The 23329-nt window shown below is 39.4% G+C and overlaps 1 protein-coding gene across 12 annotated transcripts in view; it reads left to right on the plus strand.

The window, feature by feature from the left end:
- GREB1L (GREB1 like retinoic acid receptor coactivator) overlaps window positions 1-23329 on the plus strand; it is a 142238-nt gene that overhangs the window by 44321 nt on the left and 74588 nt on the right. For 11 of the 12 annotated variants that reach the window (XR_012659177.1, XM_075084794.1, XM_075084792.1 and 8 more), the window contains exon 2: window positions 16574-16677. The gene's annotated coding sequence lies outside the window, so the exon portion shown is untranslated. Of the gene's footprint in view, window positions 1-15060; window positions 15167-16573; window positions 16678-23329 lie in introns of those variants that run through there. The other variant, XM_075084795.1, reaches the window with a different exon arrangement.

The following is a 23329-nucleotide window of genomic DNA, read 5'->3' on the forward strand; positions in this document are numbered from 1 at the left end:
AAGTGTTTGTGGAGCATATTTTATTGGAGCTGAGCAACTCTGCTTATTATTCTGTTTTATCCACTGTCCTTTTGTATGTTTTTGAATAATGTAAGAGTAAAATCTATTAAAAAAGGAATGATCTTATATTTTGAAATAATCTTTTGGGGAATAAATAAAATGTGCTCACTTGAATTCTGAACAGAATAGGTTTAGGTAAAAAAGAAAGAATGTTTGTTTCTGGTTTTTTCTTTTAAAAAAATCAGACTTGAAGAAAAACACTCCTTAAAATATGAGGTCATTTTGACTATGTCACTTCAAAAGCTCTTTAAATATTGCACAAACTATTAGTAAAAGGACTCCTTCTGTTTGACCTGATCTGTGACTTAGTCCTGTGCTCAGATGGACAGCATTTTTTTTAATCTGTTGATTTTATATAATTTTGGGGTTTTTTTTCTTGAAAGGGTGAAGTTTTGAGTTAATAAAAGGGGATTGGAGAGTTAAAGGTCCACATCACTTTTTTAGTTTGGTTTCTTTGGAATAGTTTTTCTGGTTTTAATGTTTGCAATGCTAAGCTATGAACAGTGATGTATATTTTTATTGGTGCTTCTGTGCAGCCTTCCTTCAGATTAATATCACTTTAGGATGAGTTGAACTCTAATACGCTATAGTTGAAATTGTAACAAAACCAAACATTTTAAACATGGTTGTGCCTGACCTTGAAATGCTGCTGATAAAAGCTAATGCTGTTAAATTGCATGCCAAATTAACCCTCATTTCCAAATGCTTTGTGTGTGCGTTTCCTGTAGGATGGGCTTTGATCCTACCAAGCAACACTTCTTTTACAATCAGTTATTTTTTAATGAAGGAAAATCAATGAAGAAGTTTCAACGCCTGGTTTCAGCTGTACTGAAACAAAATGTTTTCCTTTGCATCCTTCTCCACCGTGCTTTGTCTACTGTATCAAATGCCTGACATGATACCATGTTTTGGCATAGAGATAACACTGATGTGCAGCTTAAAACTTTATTTTCACATGTGTAAATGTTATCAAGGATTACAAGTTCATGTGAGAAAGGCACAGGAAGCTGGATAATGGACTGGACAAGGAATAACTTTCTGAAGCATCTGGTTTTTTTAGTCTTATTGAGGCTTAGCATCAGTAAAATTAGGTTTTAATCTAAATCAAGAGAAAAAATATTGCTTGCCTAACAAATACTTTTTTCTTGAAGCATCCACGTTCCTATTATTTTAGCAGTTGTCCATTTTGGAGCACACTTGGTACTGTTTTGTGTTTGCTTTCGATGCAGAAGTTACATTGCAGGAACATCTGCCTGTGCAATCTATGGGGTTTTCACTTGCATTTTTTGAGAGGAATGGACTTTGTATGGGGTTTGGTGGGATATACTCATGTGCCTTTCTGGACCGTCAGGCCTGCATAACTCTGGTGGTGTAAACTCCCACTGAAATCAGACAACAGGCGTGAGCAGAAACTGCTCACATACAGATGCCAGCTTTTGCTTGTTCTTGTCTGCTGAGAACCTTGAGTGTTTTCATTTTAAAATGAAAGTGCATCTCTTTATCCTCTGACAAATGAACCACTGTCTGCATAAATTCATTTGAAGGGGACATTATCTTCCTGTGTGAACTTTGGTGGGAAATGCTTGCAGGCCGTAAAGTGAATCATCAGTCTCCCTGGGCTGGAGCTGAAATCTCGGCCTGTCTCCCTGACATCTCCTCTGGGATTTTTAGCTCCTGTCCTCCCTCCCACACCCCTTCTCTGTCACTGTGCCTGGGCTGCCTCTGTCACCTGGAGCCATCCCTGTGCCAGGACTGCATCTTGCCAGTCCTTCCTGTATAACATCTCTGACCTGGCAGTTTTGCTCGTTTGGAGGGGGAAAAATCACTGCCCAGGCATTCCTCTCCTTTTTGCTATGTCAAGACAGTGTTCACGGGCCTGGACAAATGTAGCCTTGTGCCTGGTCTGTCTGAAAATTGTTTTTGGAGCCTGTCACCTTGATTGTGTTACCTTACTTTTTGCATTCCTCTGCCAGTGTTTTCTTGTCTTTATAGCATTGGACCTAAGCTCTTTATCTTCTCTTTCAAGGCCCTCAAATCCCCGAGGGTTTTTTCTCTCCTTTATCTGCCCCTTATGTCTCCTTGTTATTGAGATGTCAGCCCCGGGACCCGTTCAGCCTGGGGTGCCTAATGGGGCAGACGCAGCCGACCTTGATCTAGGGCCAGGCCAGCGCCAGTGAGCCCCGCCGGGTCCCAGCTCACTTGTGCAGTCTCGCTTATGTGGTGCTTTCACATCTGCTGAGGCATTTTGGCTCCAGGGGTGGGAGCGTGATTGCACGGGGCCAGCCCAGCCAGCTGCTGAGCCGGGATGGATGAGCCTTCTCTGAGAGTGAGGCAGCGGTGGCTCTGCAGGCACCAGCTCTGCTCTGGGTGGTCTTTTTTTCACCCTGGCTCAGGCTTGGCCTTGCTGCTTTTAGGCAGAGCCGCTTAAATGTCTCTGCTCTATGGTCCTACTCTCCGAATTGGATTTTTCTGTTACCTGGTGTATTCCAGCCCCCGCTCCTCTGGGTATGGGAGGGTGACTGTAATCCCTTGTGTGCCAGGTTGTCTCGTGTGGATGCTTTGGAAAGGAGCCAATCTGTAGGTCAGGGTAGCATCTTTCCTAGTATATATACTGCCAGCTCCAGAGTAATAAAAAGCCTTTAAAAAGTATACTGTGCTTTACATATGTGCTGCGGTACAGGTGTTTGACCATTTTAGAGACTCGGGGATGGGGCAGTGTGAAGAGTTGGGAGTGAGCGAGTTCAGAGTGAGAAGACTCTGGATTTTCCAAAGGCTTTGTTTTGTTTGCATGCTTGTGAGTTTTTAAAGCAGCATCCTCTTTCCACTCTAAATACAAGGATTAACGTTACTTCAGCATAGTAAACCTTGACGCACAGTTGTTTCTTTATGCAAGCCCACATCACTTTCAGCCTGCTTTGAAGGACCCCGGCTTTGCCTCCAGGAAGATCCAGAGGCACGGTGTCCAGCTTGTGCCTAATGGTGGGGATTTGCGGCAGTGTGAGTGGAAGCGAGGGAAGGCCTTCCCTCTGGAGCAGCAGCAGATGCGGCTCATGGGGGAGCGGATTGCTCATGGCAGTGCTAAGTGCTGGTTGGAAGGGGCATCTGGAGGTCTAGTCCAGCTCCGGCTCTTAACAGGACTGTGGCCAGCACTTGGGTTAAAATTCATCTTAGAGGAGGAAGAAAAAGGTGGTAGGGTATAACCAAAGATGATAGTGTGTTATAACTGAAGGAACCTTACGAAATGCTAATAGTGAGAGGAGAAGATGAAAGGTTTGTTGCTGCCACTTTTCAGCAGCAGTTCTCTGAGAATTTAAAAGAAGATTAATTCTGCTGAAGTGACCTTTATTTCACCTCTTACTGGCTCTTGAAAAGCCTGTGCTCCCTGAGCCATCCACACAAACACTTAGCCAAATAATGAAAAATCCAAGTGCACATGCTCCAAGGGATAGTTAAGCACCACTAAAAAAATTCTTATCGCCGCTATTATGTTAGAGGGCAGTAGTTCATAAGGAAAATTGATTTTTTTCCCCATTTTAATAACTTCAAAATGCTCTCAATATATACAGAGGGAAAATGTGATAACTCCTAAATAACAAACTATAAGCTTTTTGAAGCCAGGAATGTCTTTGCTGGTCTCCTTTTGCATACGTTTTCCTGTGACTAAGGATTTAGTTGAAACTTAAAAATACTATTTAGAAAGAGATAAAGTATCTGATCTTGCTAAGTCCTGTACTTTTCTATTGAAATACAGGGTAATTGAAGATTTTCTTTTTTAATTTTAAAATTGGATGTACAACAGATAAAATGTGAGCTTCAAAAGAGGCAGCTCTGGAAAGGAAGTGAACTTGAGAAAAACGGTCAGCTTAACAGGAATTTTTTTAGCCTTCCTTTTAGCACAAAGTGTTCTTGTTACACTTGTTGACCCAGATGTTTCACTGTTATTTCAGAGTGTACTTATTTTCTCTTTGATTTTTTTTCTCTGTATATTCTTGGAGGAGTGATGTGCAACATTTGCCTGATACCTGACATTAGATCAAACCGTCCCACCTCTGCCTTGCTAAATGAGGCTATTTCTGTGTAATACTATTTCATGTGTTTTTTGAAAAAGGAGAACCAGTATTTTTCTGCCTTGGCAGATTAACGGCTGTGAATGGTACCTTGCAATAAAATCAGCATTGCAGCGCTGTCCCTGTTGGGTCTTTTGTATTTATGAGGGAGGAATCCCTGATCACTGGGTTGTTTTCTGTGCAAACACTGGGAGAATACTGGGACCAACAAGGTTGAGCTGACCTTACATGCTGGCCTGTTCCCTGCCGCTGACTGTCGTGTTTCAAAGGTTAAACTAACTGTGGGTGAAATGTAATCACTAGTGCGCTGGATCCTTTCCAGATCACACTGGAGGAGTGCAATAACCAACATTGTTAGCTTTGGGAGAGCAAGAGACAGAGGTCATTACCTGTGTGCGCCTGAGCATGAGGAACCAACTGCCTTTCCTGCTACCTCCCACGTACATTTATGTAAATCTTATCTGGAATTGTTGCCCTGCTGACCCCTGCTTTTAAAAAAAAATGCTGTTTATTCTTCATACACTGTAATTTTCATCTCTGTTGATTTCTCAGATTTCCATGAGATCTCAAATCCTGTCATTAGATGGGATCTGGATCGATACTTGGGGAAGCAGAAAAAGCTGGAAGAAAGAATTGCTGCATATTTTGATGACAGCCAAAAATAGGCCAGAGTAAACCAGACAGTACTCTTTAAGACAGAGACATACTGTACCAGCAGAGGAAAGATGATCTTGGTAAAGTTCCCTTCCTTTGCTAGTGGGTAGGTAGGAAAAGAGCTGGTACAGTAGGAAGCTGGCTAGGGGCAGAGAGCAAGTGTGGGAGGAGGTGGAACAGAAGCACCAGAGTGAAGATAGCAACTCTGAGAATTGATTTCCTGTTTCTTTCTGTACTCAACCACTCATTTTTCCCAACTCCATCTCTCATTTATGCAGTACTTTCAGACCTCTGCATTCAGATCTGCCGCAGGAGTCTGTTCCCAGCATCAGATAAAAAGGCCTTCTGGAAGGCACCAGAAGCATGTAGCATATGGTGGGGAAGTGCTGCTTATTGTCATGTGAAGGATTTCAAGGGTGACAGGCAGTGAAGCTGGTATTTTTTTTGTCTGTTTAGCTTTTACACAACCCGTCTTCTGAAACTGCATGTACAATTACAATAGACTTAAGTGGGGAACAAAAAATTGTCTTCCTTTTGAATTCCGTAGAAAGGTTCCTACTCCATCAAAGCTGTTGTTTTCTTTATAGATCAGTGTATGTGTATGGCCTTGAAAACCAATACATTTAGCAGCAATGGAGATTTTTCTCTGGAAGGAAGAGGGGGGCCGATGCGGGCCTTCCATCTCAGAGTAAGCCAGACTTAATAGACCTGTAGACCTGTAGAGAATATTAGATTATTTTAATATATGTCTTTGTATACACTCCTCATTGTTATGTTGTACTTGACAGCTGGGAATATGAATGCCTTTTCATTTCCAGGATCTCTCTGTATGGGTTTTTCAGTTTATGCATTTTGTCAGGGCTTCTTTTAGAAACCACCAGAAGAACAGAGGTCTGTATCGGTATATACGAAGGTCAGCTCTGGCATCAGGAGCTCAGTGTAAGTTTGTTATGATGTTGGGAGAAGAAAATGCTGTTACCCTCCTTAGCTCACCTTTACCAGATTCTCTCAGGATTGTAATCACAAGCAGAGAGAACTCCTTATCAGCATTTCCATCTGTTGTCCCCCTCCTGTACTTCAAGAGTAGAATGGTCTTTTTCTTATTCCTGAGTGAGTCTTCATGAGATCTCTCTACTTCAGTGTGTCTGAAAGAGAACAAGGTATTCCCTTCCTATTTATGTTTCTTATGAAATTCTTATTTTTGAAAGGCCTTTTCTTTCCTTGACCAATTTCTTTTTCCTTCCATGCCAGAGCACTGGAGATGTGGTGGAACTGAGTAAGAGCACTGGCAACTGTCTTTTCTTTGTGTACCCTTTGTAGTGTTCTTTTCCAGTCCTGTGTCTTTCACCTGGCACTTTCTGGCTAGATTTCTTTTTAACTGTTCTAAAAGCAGCTTGGTTTCTCCACCAACCTTAAAGCAACATCCTTCAATATCCACTTTCATGAATGCTCCTGGACTTTCAGCATGCCAAGCAGTGTCTGGATTAGGCATAATTTCTGTATGAATGGTTTCTACTCTACTGGGATAACTAATGTGTGGTATTTGTGGCCTAAAATTTTGCTTAAGTATATCACCTCAGGTTGCTCTGTGGGCATTGTGGAAGTCTTTATTTGGATGGCTTTTCAACAAAAGCAGTTTTAATGTGAGAGGATGTAGACCCAAACTGTACTCATAGAGGATGTAGATCAACATGAGTAGTGAAGATGCCCTGATGTGTTTGTGGTTTTCCTATCAGATCTTTAAGGAGCCCATCAATTTTCTGGTGTATGTGGGAGTCTTCATTCCAGGGACCTTCTGCCCGCTGTGCTGAGTGATCTTAGGAACAGAAACCCATTTCCTCCACCTCCCAGGTGTTCAGTCAGCTGCCCAGAACTGGGTCCATGGCAATCCCAGCTGAGGGAGGACTTGTGAGTCAGGTGCTTGTCCCTATGTAAAAATAACTAGAATTCCTCAAAGAGATAAAGGCATTAGCATTTTTAGGGAGGTCTGGCCACACTGTGTCTTTCTGCACAAGCAACAGCAGTTAAGCAGCAATTCCTGACAGAGTTTCTGTTTTGCTGGAATATTTTAGTGATGAGGGAACCCAGGGCACACCACTTGAAATAGTCTTGCTTGGAAAAGCCCTTTGTAACTGAAATATGGGGTCTGCTTGGATGAAATATTTGAAGATTTTTTTTTAATATCCTAAACTGATCAGCTTGCCCTTCTCTTTAGAGTGCTCTGATATCTTTATTAGTAAGATACTGGGAAAAATCACTAATGGTAATCTACTGACCATCACTACCAAGCAAAGATCATGTTGTTTTCTCTCTGCAGTATAAAGGCCAACTGCATTGAAGCGGATCATTTTATGTGATTAGTAGCTGCATCCATCTTCATATTCAGACCGGCTGATGGCTATAAATACAAACACTTAAGTGTTTCTCTGAGTAGTGATAGGCTGAATCTCTGAACTTCAATTTATTTTTCCTTCTCCTCAGTCTAAGTGTTCAAGGTGATTCTGATGTGCAACAGCATCTCGTTCTTCCCCTCCATGTAGATTTACATCGGACATATGTGTGCTCATTATGGCCACAAGCCATTTTTCCTTTTAAAATCTGCTTCCGTCTCGACCATGTTCCTTACAACTTTCGTTGCATTTTCCTTCTGTGAATTTATGAAGGCATGTTTATGCCTGAGTGCTGTTTTGGATAAGAAGATATCTTTAAAACAACAGTAATAGAAGAGGGGCTTCTACTCTGCCTATCTTCTGTCCATCCACATTCTTCGTCTCCCAGGTCATGTATGCAGCAAAAATGCTAGGAGCAGCATGGATACCATGGTGATACTTGAGAGCCTAATGGTTTGGAACCAGAGGAAAACCACACGTGCACAATATCTACTCTATACCATTACACTGCTTTTCCTCTTGGATTTCTCCTGATGTCAGTATGTTGGTACAGATGTCCTCGGACCATATTGTATAACCAGAACTCTGCATTATGTCTTTTCCCATTCAGATATGTTTAATGGCTCTGTATTTTGGCAAAGTCACCAGGTAGCAGAAGGTGTTTGTAGAACTTTATATGGCAAGCCTTTCATTGAACCTTGATAGCAGGATTTCCATGTCAATGCATACCATATATTTGTATCTGGAAACAGCCATAGGTTGCCCTTTTATGCTGTCCCTCTTAGACACTGCTGAGCTGTTTTTCTGGGTATATTTTCTGTGCGCTTGTCGCGGAGAAGAATCCGTTAGCTGTGGATGGATATGCTTGTGAAATCCCATCCCTACTAAGGCTAACAGTTGCTATATGTGTGCAAAAACCACGTAAGAAATGTTGTGTTAAAGGAAGGCCTCATCATGTGTCAGGTTTCTGTGTTTTGCACTAGCAATGGGAGAAGCGGAGAGCACAGCTAGCAAGCTGAAATGTTCTCAGTGTGCCACAGCGTTCCTCAGAAACTTCTCCTAGCTCATGGGTATTTCGTGGCAGGGCAATTTACTGTCTTGTGAAGAAAGATAAAGACCTGTTTTGGCGCTGAGTATATATGGCAAAATTGTGGCAAATTTTCCAATTTTAGTCTGGAAAGTTTTGACTTCTGTCTCTCTAGTGTCTACACATTCTTATGGTCTTCTGTGTCCCAAATTTGCAGTTCGGTCCTTGGGATTAAAGTATGCCTAGACTTGTTTCAGGAAAAAAATCCTTTGCTAAGCTTCTGGTAAGGAATACAATATGACTCTCTCCTTTCACTCACTCCTTGAGAGTGAGTCAGCAAGACACACGTGGGAGGAGATGGGGGCTGGGGAGAAAAGGCAACCTTCTTGTGTAATTTCATGAGAATACTTGCGATATAAGTGTTCACTGCAGGCAACTTTTAAATAAAGATAAAACTAATGAATCTTCTCTTCAAGCCTAGCAGTACATGTTAAGTCTTCTAACTGGAATCTGTGCAAACAGATATAAAAATCATTATTAGGCCTTTAAAATGTCACAAAGATTCAAGGGCAAAGAGGCCAGTTTGCCTCTTTAAATTATATTGTGTTCAGGGATGTGTTATTTCAGGAGCTTGTCCAAGTCGCTGCACTGTCATGGCTTCATTGCTTCAAATGGCACTTCAAGTAGGAGCAGTTTTTATAACTACACAGTAAACTCAAGATGGCTTAATGGAAATTATTTCTTCGTGTGTCAAAATGACCCCTTTGTTTCTCATTTTACTCTTTTGTTGCCTGCAGCTAATCTGCTTTTTGGGTTATCAGATCCAAGCATCTTACAATGCTGACTCTAGCAGCAGCATTCAGCTGGAATGCTGCCTTTTGTTTACTGGTTTCACCAGGCCTCCAGTGCTTTCTTTGGTCATCTGGTGGCTCCACTAATGTGATTTGCACTCCCAGGCTCTGCAGGTAGTCATGGGCTTTTATAAGGGAATTAGAGGAAGGCCTGCCACCCTGGTTGCTAATGAATCCACAGGGTATTTCTTGTTTGTGTTTTGTTTTTCCAGCTTTTTTTTTTTTTTTGAAAGCAGACTGCAATCTGGTGTGGTGGTTTGTTTTTTTTTTTTAATTTGTCTTTGCTCTGCTCAGAATTCAGTTCCTAAAGTCACTTTACCTGGCTGTGGTGACATTCAATTTGCTTTAAATATAAGTACCAAATAGTATTATTCAGAATGTGCATTTTGTTTTTTCTCAGGATTTGTAAACAAATACAGAAAAATAGATGGCTACACGAATACTCAAGACTTCTTTATTACAATAAATACAGAAAAATTGTTCCTGGTACTACTGGATGTAGTAAGGAGAGATAAACCTCCACCTTCGTGAAAACTCTTTCTGTTAAAATAGCAAGTGTTGGCATATGTAGGGAAGTTGAAGTGTTTTGCTAATGAAACTGCAGCTGGAATGGTAAAATTTGGCAAGCATACCAGAAGTTTTGAAACACCCTCAGCGCAGTCTTATAATTTTGTGTCCTTCACCGGCTCAATCAAGTAAATATTCTGTTGCAGTTTTTGCAGAAGCACACAGATCTGTAGTTACACTGGAGTTTGGTTTTTTTTTTATATGAAAAAAAAAGTATACTCAAAAGAGAATATGTACTCAAAAACATCTTGTACTCTTTCTAAACTAGAGGAGAGTTTCAGACTCTGAGGAGTTAGGTTGAGTAGAATGTCAGATGCTGAGTAAGATGCCATTCCTTCTTATATCCACAACCTCTTCCTTAAGTATCCTTGTGGATTTGAGTGCGGACTAATAGAGTGATTAGGGTTTGGGTTTTTTTTCCCAGATTAGCCCTGCAGTTTTGTTAGGGCCAGTATTTGGCTTGCACAAAAACAAGCACAATGTCAATGTTTTTAAAGCTTCCAACAAGTCGGATTAAGACTCGACCTACAGTGGCAGGATCTGCATATTTTTATCTTTTCATAAAATATTTTTCATCCATTTCTGTTGGTTTAGAATGGAACATACCAAATCTGTGATAAAGCAAAATCTGAAAAGGTCTTTGGAAATAAATGGGCCCTTTCCATGCAAAAATAGGTAATATTGAATCTATTCTTGTTATTTGCGTTGAGAGCAAGTCTATCTATTTATCCAAGTCTGAAGAGTTTAGACTGATAAGAGTTGTGTTGCTGATATCTGATTTATAGGGTTGGGTCTTAAGAGTAGAAGAAGGTTTTAGAAAAACTGAAAGACATAGGCATGTTTCAGTGCCCTCGCTTTGTGCTGTTCTGCGATGTTGGTGCTGTAGGATTTGTCTGTGATGTTTGGAGGAAGTGTACGCTTCATTCACATATGTGTGTATTTATCTTTTAACACATTAACTGAATATTGGAGCATTAATTTCTGTTCAAAGAATGTCAGTAAAGTTGTCGAGCTGGTGTTTCTACTTCAGGAAAAATCATGTAGAAATTCAGGTGCAGAGTTTTTAATAGTGGACATACAAAGCAAGAGTATATTGATTGAGTTTTACTAGGCTGACAGCAGCACTGAAGGTCCTTGTGACCCAGAAGTTTGTGACCCATGAAATCTCCATTTTCCTTCTACTGGTAATGTATCTTGAAGTACAGAGGACTGAAAAATGTATCCTAATATGTGACCTAACACATTGATTACCTACAAATGGAAAATTATTTTGGGCTTATTGCTGAAAATGTGATTGATACTTGTAAATATAAGGGAGAGGCTTAAATTATATTCTTAAACAAATGTTCCCTCAGCACAAATTCACTGAGGCAATAGCTGATCCTTACAGGTTTTAATAAGATGTACTATATTTTTCTTTTAAAAGCTGATTTCAGATGTTTGGCCATTTTGCTAATTCAGCTTCATCAGCTTGGATGCCAGCAAGCAGAAATCAAAATGTTGCTTTATAAGTGGTACTTGCATCTGATGGAAGATGATAAATGACAGTGAGGAATTGGGCAGACTTATTTCTAAAAATGGTAAATATCCAAGGTTCCTGAACATGAGCCTGTAACACACACGCGCGCACACACCCCCCAGCAGGCAGATTTTACAGCTCTGTCCAGAGCACAGAAGGAAGATAAATCATGGCCATCCCCCTCTCATTTTTGAAATGGTTCAACCCTGGGGTTTAGCTGAAGGACTTAAGGAGTTTTTGAAGTGCAAATAGACTGGTGAAGGGTAAACCTTTTCAGAGTTTCATTTAGATGGATTTTTTTTTTCTGTGTGGATTTCTGGCACCAGCTGAGATCTGGAAGGCCACAGGATTTTTTTGTTTTTGATCAATCAAGCAAGCAGAACTTGCCATGGGGGTGTACATTCTCTGCATACATATTGATCCTATTGTGTTTAAAAGTAGTTAATTTAATCGGGGCTTTTTGAAACCTTCCCCGGTAAGACTTGCATTAATGGAGCTGTCATTTCAAGGTCATGTTTCAGTGTCAATAACTTAATGGTAATGACAGAAGCTACCTGTAAGTTTAATATCAATATTTCAGCTATTCCACGTTAAAATTGCATTGAATGGGAATTTATTTTACTACACGCATGTAAAAATGTTCAGTTTCAACTGAAAAATGTTGCTTTCATTAAATGAGAGATTTTCAAAGCAGTCTGGTGTTCCTAAACACATTAACACCAACAGTTGTGTTACTACTCGCCACTGTTTGGATCAGTACCCTTGCTGTGCCCCGTTGCATAGGGAGTTTGGCTCCAAGAACCTATTTTACACCTTTTCTCTTCTAGCAAAATGGTTGTAATGCCAGAGTTTTTATACAGGGCTCTTTATAGTAGTTTTGACCTTTTACCTTACACTTTGTCTTGTTTAAAGGCAGCAGCGTGCAGAAGATGGATTGTATATTAACTATAAACACTTTTCTCTACTGTGATAAATATTTAGAGGTACAACATGTAAGGACTGTCTGTATGATAAGATGCTCATTTGAGTGCAGAGTATAGATTTTATAAGGCAGGATGCAGTTTACTACTTTTTGGTCTATATCTGATGCTGAGATCTTCAAGTATTTCAGATGAAAGCATTATATATTTTCAAGATTGTTCCTGTGAGGATGTTAACTGCAGACTCTATTATTTGCTTCTTTGACTTGATTGGATTGGAGGGAGCTTCAGAAAGTTATCCTGGACATGGTGACGCTCAAGGTACAGTAGAGTTGGTGTTGAAAATTGGATTCCAATACCATGGCAGAATGTGCCTGTAAATCTCCCAAACTTGGTTTTCTCATTTTTTTTCTTCCTGGTAGTTGTGGCATGCCTTGAGCTGTGCCACCTGCCGAGGACTGGGTGACATGGACTGAGCAGGCTGGGATGTGAGGTGGAAAGTGGAGTCTTGCATACAACTCTTTCAATCACGTACCAATAATTATCCTCTGTAGAGTTTCCTATGAGTAAGTGTTTTCCCCAGCTGAATGGGATTTAATTGAAGATTTCAGTGCCAGATTACTCGGTGGCTCAGAACGGGAGAGAACTCTCAAGGTGGTGTGGGGTCCAGAGTTGGGATCCCTTTTAGGAAGGGCCAGACTTTACTGGTTGTTAGTTTAACTTCCATATATCACATGTCCAAAATGGTACTGCATGGCATACTGTGGGAAAATCACCTATATTAAAAAATGATCTATTTATACCTTACTTCTGTATTTAGAATCTGGTTGGTTTGATGTTGGCCATGCTATGAGAAAGCAACAGAAAAATTCCAGATCAGGATAGGTACCTAAAATTGTAACTCCTCACAAATTAACAAATATGGCTAAATACAATTAAATAATAAGGCTAAAGGAGTGCATATTGTGATTTTTCCGTGACTTTACACTGAACAGAAGACATTTGGTTAATAGGCCCCCTATCTTGGTCTTTGTTTTACAACTCTAGTTTTTGTGTCCATTAAACTGACATGCTGTCAATCTCATGTACTGTAATGATGGTTATTTCCTGTAGTGTTTGAACATGAGATGCTGTTTAAAGCTTTGCTGAGAGAGAGGGAATTCTTTGCATCTCACTGCAGAAAAAGGATTTCCAGCATTTGCGGCATCACTTTTGCGAGTATGTCGCTAGGAGATGCTAATATGACCTTTCTTTTGTTAAGAGATTTCTAGCACGCAGGACTCCTCTGTCTTCAACAGGTCCCATCCATTCTATTGACTTGATGGAGAATTCTGGGCATATTTCAAGTCAGCAGTGTTTGCTTCAGTCTTATTAGGCGTAGAGTGCGGATCTTCATTTGGAAACAGACATCGTTCTGTAGATGGGCATGTGGGTGTTGGCTGGAAAATCTATCATTCTAATTTAAACGTTTTTCTAAATGGTGTGTGCTCAAGTGTCAAAACACTGGGGGGCTGTTGCTTGCAAATTACAGGTTTATCAAACAGCCACAACATTAAAGTAATCTTACTTCGCTTACATTATGCATTCATCAAGGGCACAGGCTTGCACGATGATTCTGAATTCCTGTAGAATTTAACTGAGCAACAGCTGGTCTGTAGGATGTGTAGATTTTAACAAGGTAATGTTTGTGTTTTGGCGAAGGACGTGTGTGACACACTGCTGAAGCTGTTCCAAAGTGCCTTCTTCCTCCATTCAAGTCTGTAGGGATCCTGAGACAGATTTTGTGTGAAATTTCTCCACTCTCTCTGCGCCTCTTGATTTTATGACAGATAAATTCTACAGGATTCTTCCATGGGGTGTTAGGAAAAAAAAAAAGAAAATAAAAAGGCCATCAATGCCACTAACTACAGCTACAACAGAAAGAATACTCTTTTGGCCTTTAATTGTGTCAGATTCCTTTTCTCTGCAATTGGGGTTTTTTTTTGGCTTGGCTCCCCCCTCCTACACACCCCCCTCCCCCCCCTCCGACTTGGGAGAGGTTTATGGTGCTGTGTCTGTCAGGATAACCCTGTCTTAGGGTTGAAGTTGTATTTCTCCCTGAGTTCCTAGAGGTGATGTTATCTTTTGTTCACTCAGCAGTACGGTCATTCCTAAGAGCATCTGTCACTTTAGGCATTGTAAGATGGATGAGTCTCAAGTGAACTGCTGGTTGAAGCAAATGGTGAAAATAAGAAAAGACAAGGGGGTTGGGAGTCTTCTGAGGGGACAGACAACAAGGAAGCACTGTTAGAAATCAAAAGTAAGCCAGGCAGTAGTGGAAGAAAGAGCCAGGATGGATCACATGTTAGCATATCCCACAGGTCTTGGAAACCAAGGTTGGTGGTTGATGAATTCTGAAGACATCTCCTGCATCTTGATAAAAATGCCACTGTCTTGATTCCTACTTCATTTGCAAATAAGTGAGGATCAGGAGGAGATGATCTGAACATCAGATGAAGAAATTTTATTTTTGTCACATTGTGTTGTAAGATTATGACAAATTAATGCTGCCATTAATCAGAAAAAGGGTTACTGATATTTTGTGTGTCTTAAATATTGTGTGAGAATCTGTCAGTACTGAATGGGCATGTAACAGTAGAAAACCAACCCAGCGTATTGGCAGTTTAGCTTTTGGAAAAAACAGTAAATTTAAAACTCGTAGTCATTTGTATTTCAGAAGGTACTTAATGTTTTTAAAAGAGGGAAGATTCACTACAATATGTCTGATTTAGCTGGACTAATTGAGTTAGACATTTTAACAGAAAGAAAATGATGGGGGAAAAAAAACCCAAACCACACCCCAAACCCCAAGAAAACTCCCCCCAAGCCACTGACAAGCAAATCCATACCTCCCCCCACCAAGCTGAGCAAAGGTCTGTGTTTGCAAAAGCAGCCGGCTGAGGATAAAAGGCACTTACAGCCTAGTGTGTGTGTCAAGGTTTGGGAAGGGTCCAGGAGGATCTTGGCTTGAAAAATTATTTTGTCACACTATTGGCATTGGTCCATAAGGGGAAGCACTGTTTGAAAGGCCAAGAAATTAAGATGATTAGAAGCTTTAAAGCTTCACAAATGGTAGAGTATCTCTCTTCTCAATGGATGTAAATAATAGATGAAAGACTGAGAGTGACAACAAAGGATCAGGGCGTTTAAGAGAATGTGTGCAGCCTGAATAGAGGTCTGTGGCCCAGGGCCAAAGGTCTTAGCTTTGAGTGTAATTAGAAGAAAATACAAAAATGTCATTACTAGCAGGTGAAATGTTCAGCACGTGTCCGAAAAATAGCAATTTCAGAGCCAGGAGCTGTTGGAATTGGATTACTGACATTCTGCAATCATTGAAGTCTCTGCAGAGCCCTACAGTTTGGTTGGGAGCTGCGTGTTAACCTTGTTGGCCATCTGCAATGGATTCACTGTTAGCATGGCAGGGATGCGCAGCGCGGGGTAGCATCGGTGGTCCCTGGCAATAGAGTTGTTTAACGTCTTTCCTCAGAACACAACAATCCTACCCAAAACTTTTCATGAGTGAGAGGTGAGGGCTATAGCTGCTCACTTAAGTAGGCTGATTTTTAAAAATGGGAGGAGGGGAGGAAGCTTAAAGCTATATTGCCTTTAATTTTAAAGCCCGGGTTTTGAATTCTAGGTGTACAGCTGAAAGAGTCGCGTTTGTTCATGTTTTGACAGCAGCCCAAGGCTGTGGTCTGAGCTTTTACCCTAAAATCCCATTTATGAGCAACAGGGAAAATTCCTTTAAGTCTTTTGGCAAAATATTGTCCATTTCTATTGAGAAACCAAACGAGCTTGTGTGCCTAAGAAAGTCTTGTCACAGTCCAGTCAATGATAATTTAAAGCTTTAGCTGGTGTTAGTTATTGTTCTGTACAGCCCTAGGTATTTTAGGAGTTACTCTTCTGCCTGCTGCTTGCTATACCGTTGTTGCCATTCTTTGGGGTGTTTCAGGTGTGTTTTTTATAAACTGCAATTTCTATTTGAAATGTTTTCACTTAAATATCTTTATAGGATGTCAGATAGGAGCAACCGACTAGTTCTGACTTCATTTTGAACGTTGATCTCCAGTTTAGCATATATAACCACTTACCCATTTAGTTTGTTTCATTTTAAACCAATAGTAAAATAATTCCTTCTATGTTATAATCTATTTTTTTATATTTCTGCGACAGTTAATTTTCTCATATTGATGTGCTAAGTTCTTAATGTTTCATATAGTGACTTCAGTGCCAAAATGTGTGGGTTCTGTGACAAACTTGTACTTTACTCCTGGTAGAATGCAGAGAAGCAGCCATGCAGCTTCAACCAAGTATTCCTATAAACAAAAAGATGCTTTTTTAAGTGGTCAGCCCTTCTTTCCCCACCCCAGTTCAGTTTTCACCCTAGACCAGGTTTTAGATGGCAGGTTTTGTTGGCTTGTTGTAAACTATATGCTGGCACAAGTCATTCTAACTTTTTTCTCCCTTCATATTTTTCAGGTGTTCAAGAGTTTTAAACAACTTCACAGCAAGGCTTCACAAACTCTTAGCTGCATCCTTTAATCATGACTGCATTTCAAATAGGTTAAAAGGAATCTGAGAAGGTACCGTACTTGCCTTTCCTAATAGCCAATACATGGTATGTTTGTGTTCAGCATCTGTGCTTTCATTTCCATTGACTGCATTTTAGGAACAGTGTGGACTGTAAATAATGATTTTATCTTTGCTTCAGGCATGTACAACGTCCAAGTTCTTCAAAAATCTTGAAATCCAGTTCATAAAATTAAACAGCCCTCACCAAAGGGGGCTGACTGGCACTTGCATTTTTTTTTCTTACATATCCACAATGAGGTCAACTTCATTATTTAATGACAGTCCTTTTGAAGCTGTAACAATTTTCTTCTGCTGTTTTACTTAGAAGCACTGCAAATACCTAAGCAACTAGCTAAATATATGTTCTATGCACTTGGAGGGTGTATGTTTGTTTGTTTGCTTGTCCTCTCAAAGGGTTTAAAACAAATGGGAAGAATGCAGATCTTTGTAATGATCGGGATAGATTTGTGCTTCCAACTGAGATTCTCACACGTCTCTTCTTGGGTGTTTTTTGGTTTTTGTTTTTTTTTTTTCTTCCTTCTGACTTCTTAAAGGAGGGAGGCTTGTCTCAGTATACAATATCGGGCACGCATAGTTTCTTGTTGCATTTAAATAGCCAGCGTACCCAGAAGGCTAAAGATCTATTCCTGCTTTATGACCTGTTGTATCCCTGGGGCAAGGGCAGCGCTGAGCGGAGCAAGGGGGTCACGGCCACAGCCCAGGTTCTGAGCAGTGCTTGTGGGTTCCCAAAAACTGTCTGCAGGAATATTTTGCTCGGCAACATCTGGAACGTGGTAGAAGTCTGGAAGGGGGGAACCTCTAGGATTTTGCTTCGCCAGGTGCTAGGAGGAAGCAACATTAGCCTTGTTGATGGGGGGGAGGCAGATTCTGTGGCCCTGAAGTTAGGCTAAACAATTGCAGAGGTCAAAGGACAGCTGAGTGCGGTCAATGAGACACCCTGGGGTGTATTTTGTTACTTAGTAAAAGGAGCAGCATCCTAAAACCCTAAAGGATTCTCTTGAAAATCTGTGTTGTGAAAAGGTTTTATGAGTCTGATGGCAAAAAGTGCTGATTTAGCTAAGGAATGCTTGCTTTTGTCTAAATGAAAGGCTAATCCTTACCAAATGTTGGCAGCTATTATAGTGCAGTCAATGCAGGTCTGAAAGGACGGTTAGAGTAGAAGTGTACTTTGGGATGCCAAATGTTTATCATTTTAATGGTTCTGTAACTGAAAAGATTTCTGAACTTTGACCTTTGATCCTAAAATTTATACCATAAGCAAAATATTGGAAAACATAAAAAGTAAAATCCTTCACTTATCAATTAAAAGACTCTGTTCCTTAGGGAGTTGCGCCAGCCCGGTTCCTCCATATCCCCTGAGAAATTCACTTTAGATTATCAGGGTACTGCCTAGTTTAAACGATAACTTCTTTTAATCTGCTAACATTTATTAATTGGTTGAAAAAAATGTGGGTTTTTTTTCTGGTCTTGAGCAATTTTTGCTGTTCTTGTTTTATTGCTTACAAAAAAACCCTAAAGAATAGTTTCTGAGTAATTAATTCCTATGATTTGTTTAGCATTGTCTTTCTTTAAAGCGACAGCTTATTAACACTTAACATTTGTCATAGATAAGAAATCAATGTCAGAGCCAAGACCTTGTAAATAACCCGAAAGGAAATGTAATAATGGCTGTCTTCACCAGAGAGGTGGTGGGGGAAGGACTGGGCATGTGGCAGAAAAGGTTCAGTGCTTTTTGTTTTCCTTTGGAAGGGGGGGTTGCTGCAAGACACAAGCCGGGGCCTCCGACTTTTTGGCCCTACTGTCTTACACAAACACTCGTTGTCGAATTAGGAAGAAAAAGATACTTGGGAGCCAGCAGTGGTGGAATTTTTATAGTGACTAACCTGGTGTTTCATCATCATCATAATCTTTAAAAGAACACTATAAAAAGAGTGAAAAAGAACAAATTGCATAATTTTCAAGGGGGAAAAAATTAGCAAAGAAGTTGACACGTAGTGGTGGTTTTTGGTTTTTTTTTTTTGTTTTGTTTTGTTTTTGAATGAAACATGCTTGCAAAATATAGTCCTCCAAAGAGCTTAATTTTTAAACTTTTTAGAAGTACTCTATACAGATGCTTAGCATTGATTTATGTCAAGGTTAAGGCACCTTTAAACAAATAAAGTTGGGAATGGATAAACCTACTAAAATACAAATCACCTATTAAACACAGAAGATGTTTGTGTAGCATTCAGGTTGCTACAAAATTGACACGTCTTGAAATTCTCCTGATAACCCCTTCTAAACTCATCAGGAAATGATAGCATGTGTGTTTGAGGGGTACACAAGGGAGCGGCCAGATAGGATAGAGATGGAAGGTCAGGCCTTAACTTTGACTTTCTAGGCTTCATGCTTTTGCAATAAGGCAATAACAAATGAAGAAAGGATTAAGGTGCTTTATTCATCAATGAGATTGGACTGGCTTTTGCAGCAGGAACTCGATGAGATGACTGTTTGAGTCTGTTTTCAGCTTTATCCCTATAAGCAATGAATATTAAATTTTACACATTATAGATATATGGAATTAAGGGCTATATAAAACAAACTTTATAATAATACTGCTTAGAGAAATACATATTTGAGCTATAATGTTTGTAACCCTAGGATTTAATTATTCAAAGTATGTAAAATGGAAGTATATGGATTGTTAAGATTTTTTTCTCTCATCTGCTGGAGAAAGTTGTTTTGCATCTATTAAGTATCAGGGTTTTTTTCAAGTAGATTTTAGCCCCCAGGGAGAATTTCATATAGAGTATTTATATTCTACTGTGGCAGCAGTCACAGAAAAATATTATGAGCACTAGTTTTTTGAGTGTCAGTATTTACTGGAAGTTTTATATGCACGCCTTCAAGAATTCATAGAACCTGTGAATTTTCTGTGTTATTGACTCGCTAATCCATAATAACAACTTCAGAAATCAAGATTGGCTCTGCTAGCATGATTATGTTGCAGGTAATTTAAGTCCAGCCTGTAAACATCATTAAGGCTTTTCCTTTGAGAGAAAAACAAGTAGAGAAGCACATCTAATGTCTCAAAAAAAAACCAACTCAAAAAGTACTTTATTAGCATTTTTTCTTCTTCCAAGACATAAAGACCCCATACACAATTTATCGGAGTGATGAATTGCATCATAGAACAAATATAAACATTAGAAATAGAAAAGTGTTTTTTTCTCCTATTAAGTGTTAATAGTATGTAATTTTAAATGTTTGCATTTTTGTCTTAAGTAAAGATAAAGGTTTTTCTTTGCCAGACCTAAATGGTATTATAAAAATGGACATTTATCCCACAAATACCTATTGTGATTCCTAAGTATCCAGAAAAGGTCGCTTGAATGTCAAAGCTTTCCTTTCTAGATATATCCCTGGATCTGATGTTAATGTTTTGTTCTGTCGATTGCCTGTTTGTTGCAAATTTCATCTGAACTAAAATCTGGGATATTGCAGAAGGCCCAGCAGTGATGTGCATCTTTGATCTCAAACAGGGGTTGCCTCTGGTAATTTCAGGGGTTCTGGACAGAGCTTTGTTTATTTTACAGAAGAATTTGTGGTATTCTGGGGAGGGGAGAAACCAGAGCTTTGACACATGATGAACACGTGTTGTGTAAAAGGAAAAGGAAGAACTCTACAAAGCACTCTGCACTTTGAAGTTCATTTCCACTAAAATTCAATACAATAAATTTATTGGTTTTTTAAATAGAAATTCTATTAGCAATTTATACACTGTTTCCCAGCAGCAGAGGAGTTACAAAAAGTGTTCACACAGTATTAAACTTGACATTACTTGTGGGTTTAAGCTGATTGTTACAGTTTTGACCTATGCAGGGTTTTCTTGTGCGTTCAGTGCATTGCTTTTTTTGCATTGAAATGGCCATGAAGGGAGATGGCTTCTCTGGGGTTTTTTTGTCTCTTCATCACAGGCTAAAAGTGACTGCAGAAAAACAATGTTAGATATGCCTCTTGATCTAGAGACTGTGTGGGAGCTTTGGATGAGAAATGATTTGTTTGTTCCTTTCTAAAACTTATTCTGAGTTCAGATGAGTAGAAACATGATCATTTTGTCCTGTTTGAAAATGGTATTTTTGGAAGAGCTGCCCAGGAATGTGCTCTGAGTAGACTTTACAAACGTTTTGACATAACCTCTCTGCAAAAGAAGGGGTGCTTGTTTCCACCTTTGGTGGCTCCTCTTTAGGGATGGTGGTTTCCAAGCCTTGTAAAAACAAGAACTCTTTTTCAGATTTGCCTTGTTTTCAGACGGGGCTCTAGGGAGGAAAACAGTCATTTTTTGGAGGAGTTGAGGAACGAACAACCTGCCTAACCTTATTCTGTCCAAGTGTGCTACTGACGGCAAGTTTGATTGCTAAAAATTTTCTTAATTACTCCTTGATTTAATTTTATTTTTTAATCTAAAAATCTGTGTTAGGGATTTGTTTAATAATCTTCCTGGAGAGGGAAAGAAACAAAACTTGATGGTGGTTTTAGGAGGATTATGCGCTTTGCAGCTGAAGGAGATGTGGGAAATACCACATGTGAGGCTCTTGGGTGTAGGATGTCCTCCTTTGTACAGTGTCACAGACATGCTCTGGCTGCAGGAACCCTCTCTTTTTCGAGGTAGTAACCCTGAAATTACTTTCAGGTTGCGTATTTGAAGAGCTGCCATGCTACATCTCCAACTCTGCTAGCTTAAGGGGGGAAAAAAGGATTGCTAACAGAAAAAGAAAGGTTTAAGTTTACAAAGTCCTACTCCGGTGCTTCATTTTTAGTCTGTTATAACTGTCACAAACCAGAACATGCACCAGATAAGATGAATACCATGAAAAAAGAAAATACTGAGTGGATATTCCTGAAGAACCGGGTCATCTCTTTGGAAAGTGTTAAGAGCCAATGTAATCCGTATTACCATTATGCCTATTACTCAGAAAGTTTATTTTTGTAGTGTCACTTAGTACATGTTGTTAGAATTAAGAATTTTCAGAACAAGTAATGGCTCTGCAAGGTGAATAGCAATTAGTTTATATTGCTTGGCAATAAAAATTCTTTGTCTCCCTTATTTAGTAGCACTTTCACATGAGAAAATTTTAAAAGAAAAAAGAAAGAAAGGAAAAGAGCATGGGGAAAGCCACTTCTCCTGCAGTTGTAGATACCTATGATGATTTTTGTTAAGGATTTTTCTGTTTAATGCTTGTACTGTACAATCTGATGTTGAGATGTGTCAGAATGGATTACATTTTAGATTCTATTTTCTGTATCTTGGTGAATTTTTATGCTGCTTTCTATCAAATATTGTCAACCTGGTCAACAGTCTTAAAATGTCAAGCAGAGTGTACACGTAAGTTGCTGTATAAATGGTAGCTATGATGTTTAAAACAGATTTTTGCAGCCCAGTGGCCTACGGATTTACAATACTTTACATACATGGTTTGCTAAGCCATAGTGCACAGTCCTACTCCATAGTCCTACTGAAAACAATAAAACAATACCAGGCAGGTGAATATGCACTTACAGGATTGAGGTCTGAGGGTAGATCATGAGAAGTGGTGTAGAGTGGATGTGCAGGAAGAAAAATGAGTAGGAATTTACAGACAAGTTGAGAAAACTCAATGGTTAGAAATGACATTAATATAATTAACTGCATATGGTGGTCTTCGTTAGTCCAGCTGTGTTGAAGAGTTGATCACAAACTTTATTGATAAGACATTGAAAGGATGCTTGGGATTGTAGGTGAAGTGCTCAGCTTCTACACAACGAGGCCAAATATGCTTGGCAGATCGTCATCCCTTTCGTCTTCACGAGTAGTGCAAGTTGAGATGCCATTATTAATGCTCCTTTTTATGTCATTACATGGCATTCTTGAAACACTGGTAACTCACTTTCTCAGAATAGAAGCAAGACCTGAGGGGAAAAAAAATATATAATTCCTGAAAGTAAGCAATTAGTGGTAGTTGTCAGCATTAAAATTGTTGACAAATACAGATTTGCATTTCATCTTTAGAAAGAGGTAACAAGACTCTTCACTGAGCTTCCCAGTCATGGAAATTAAAGAAGCCCACATATAATTTTTTAAAAATGGTGTAATATTAGACAGTGTTCCATTGAAATAAACATTAAATCTCCATTAAAAACACAGCTTTAAATTAACTGATGCATCTGAGAAGATAGAGTTTACATTATAGATTATTGTAAACTACATAAATGCATTTTATGTCTCTAATAGTTCCAAATAGTTTGTGTTAATTGGTAATTACTCAATATAGTTGCTTGCTAATAAGCTACAATAAGGCCTAGCAGAATATGTATTGTCACTGAATGACTGTACACACATGTATATGAAAAGTATATAAAAATAACAAAGTTTCAATAAAAATCTGTTAGGTTTGGGACCAAGTGTCGATTTTGAATACATGATTTGGGGAACAAAATTGGGCTTGGAAAAACATTTCAGTAAGCAGCAAAATGCTACATGCAGTTACAGTTATTTAAATAGTTGATACATTAATTACTTCGATACTACATTAGTTTCATCTGCTGTGTTATTAGAGGTGGTAGCTGAAAGGATTCAAACATGTCACTAGCTTGATTGTGCTAACATGCTAAATTGTTACGAGA

Source organism: Phalacrocorax aristotelis, chromosome 2, assembly GCF_949628215.1.
Source record: "Phalacrocorax aristotelis chromosome 2, bGulAri2.1, whole genome shotgun sequence".
Taxonomy (NCBI): Eukaryota; Metazoa; Chordata; class Aves; order Suliformes; family Phalacrocoracidae; genus Phalacrocorax; species Phalacrocorax aristotelis.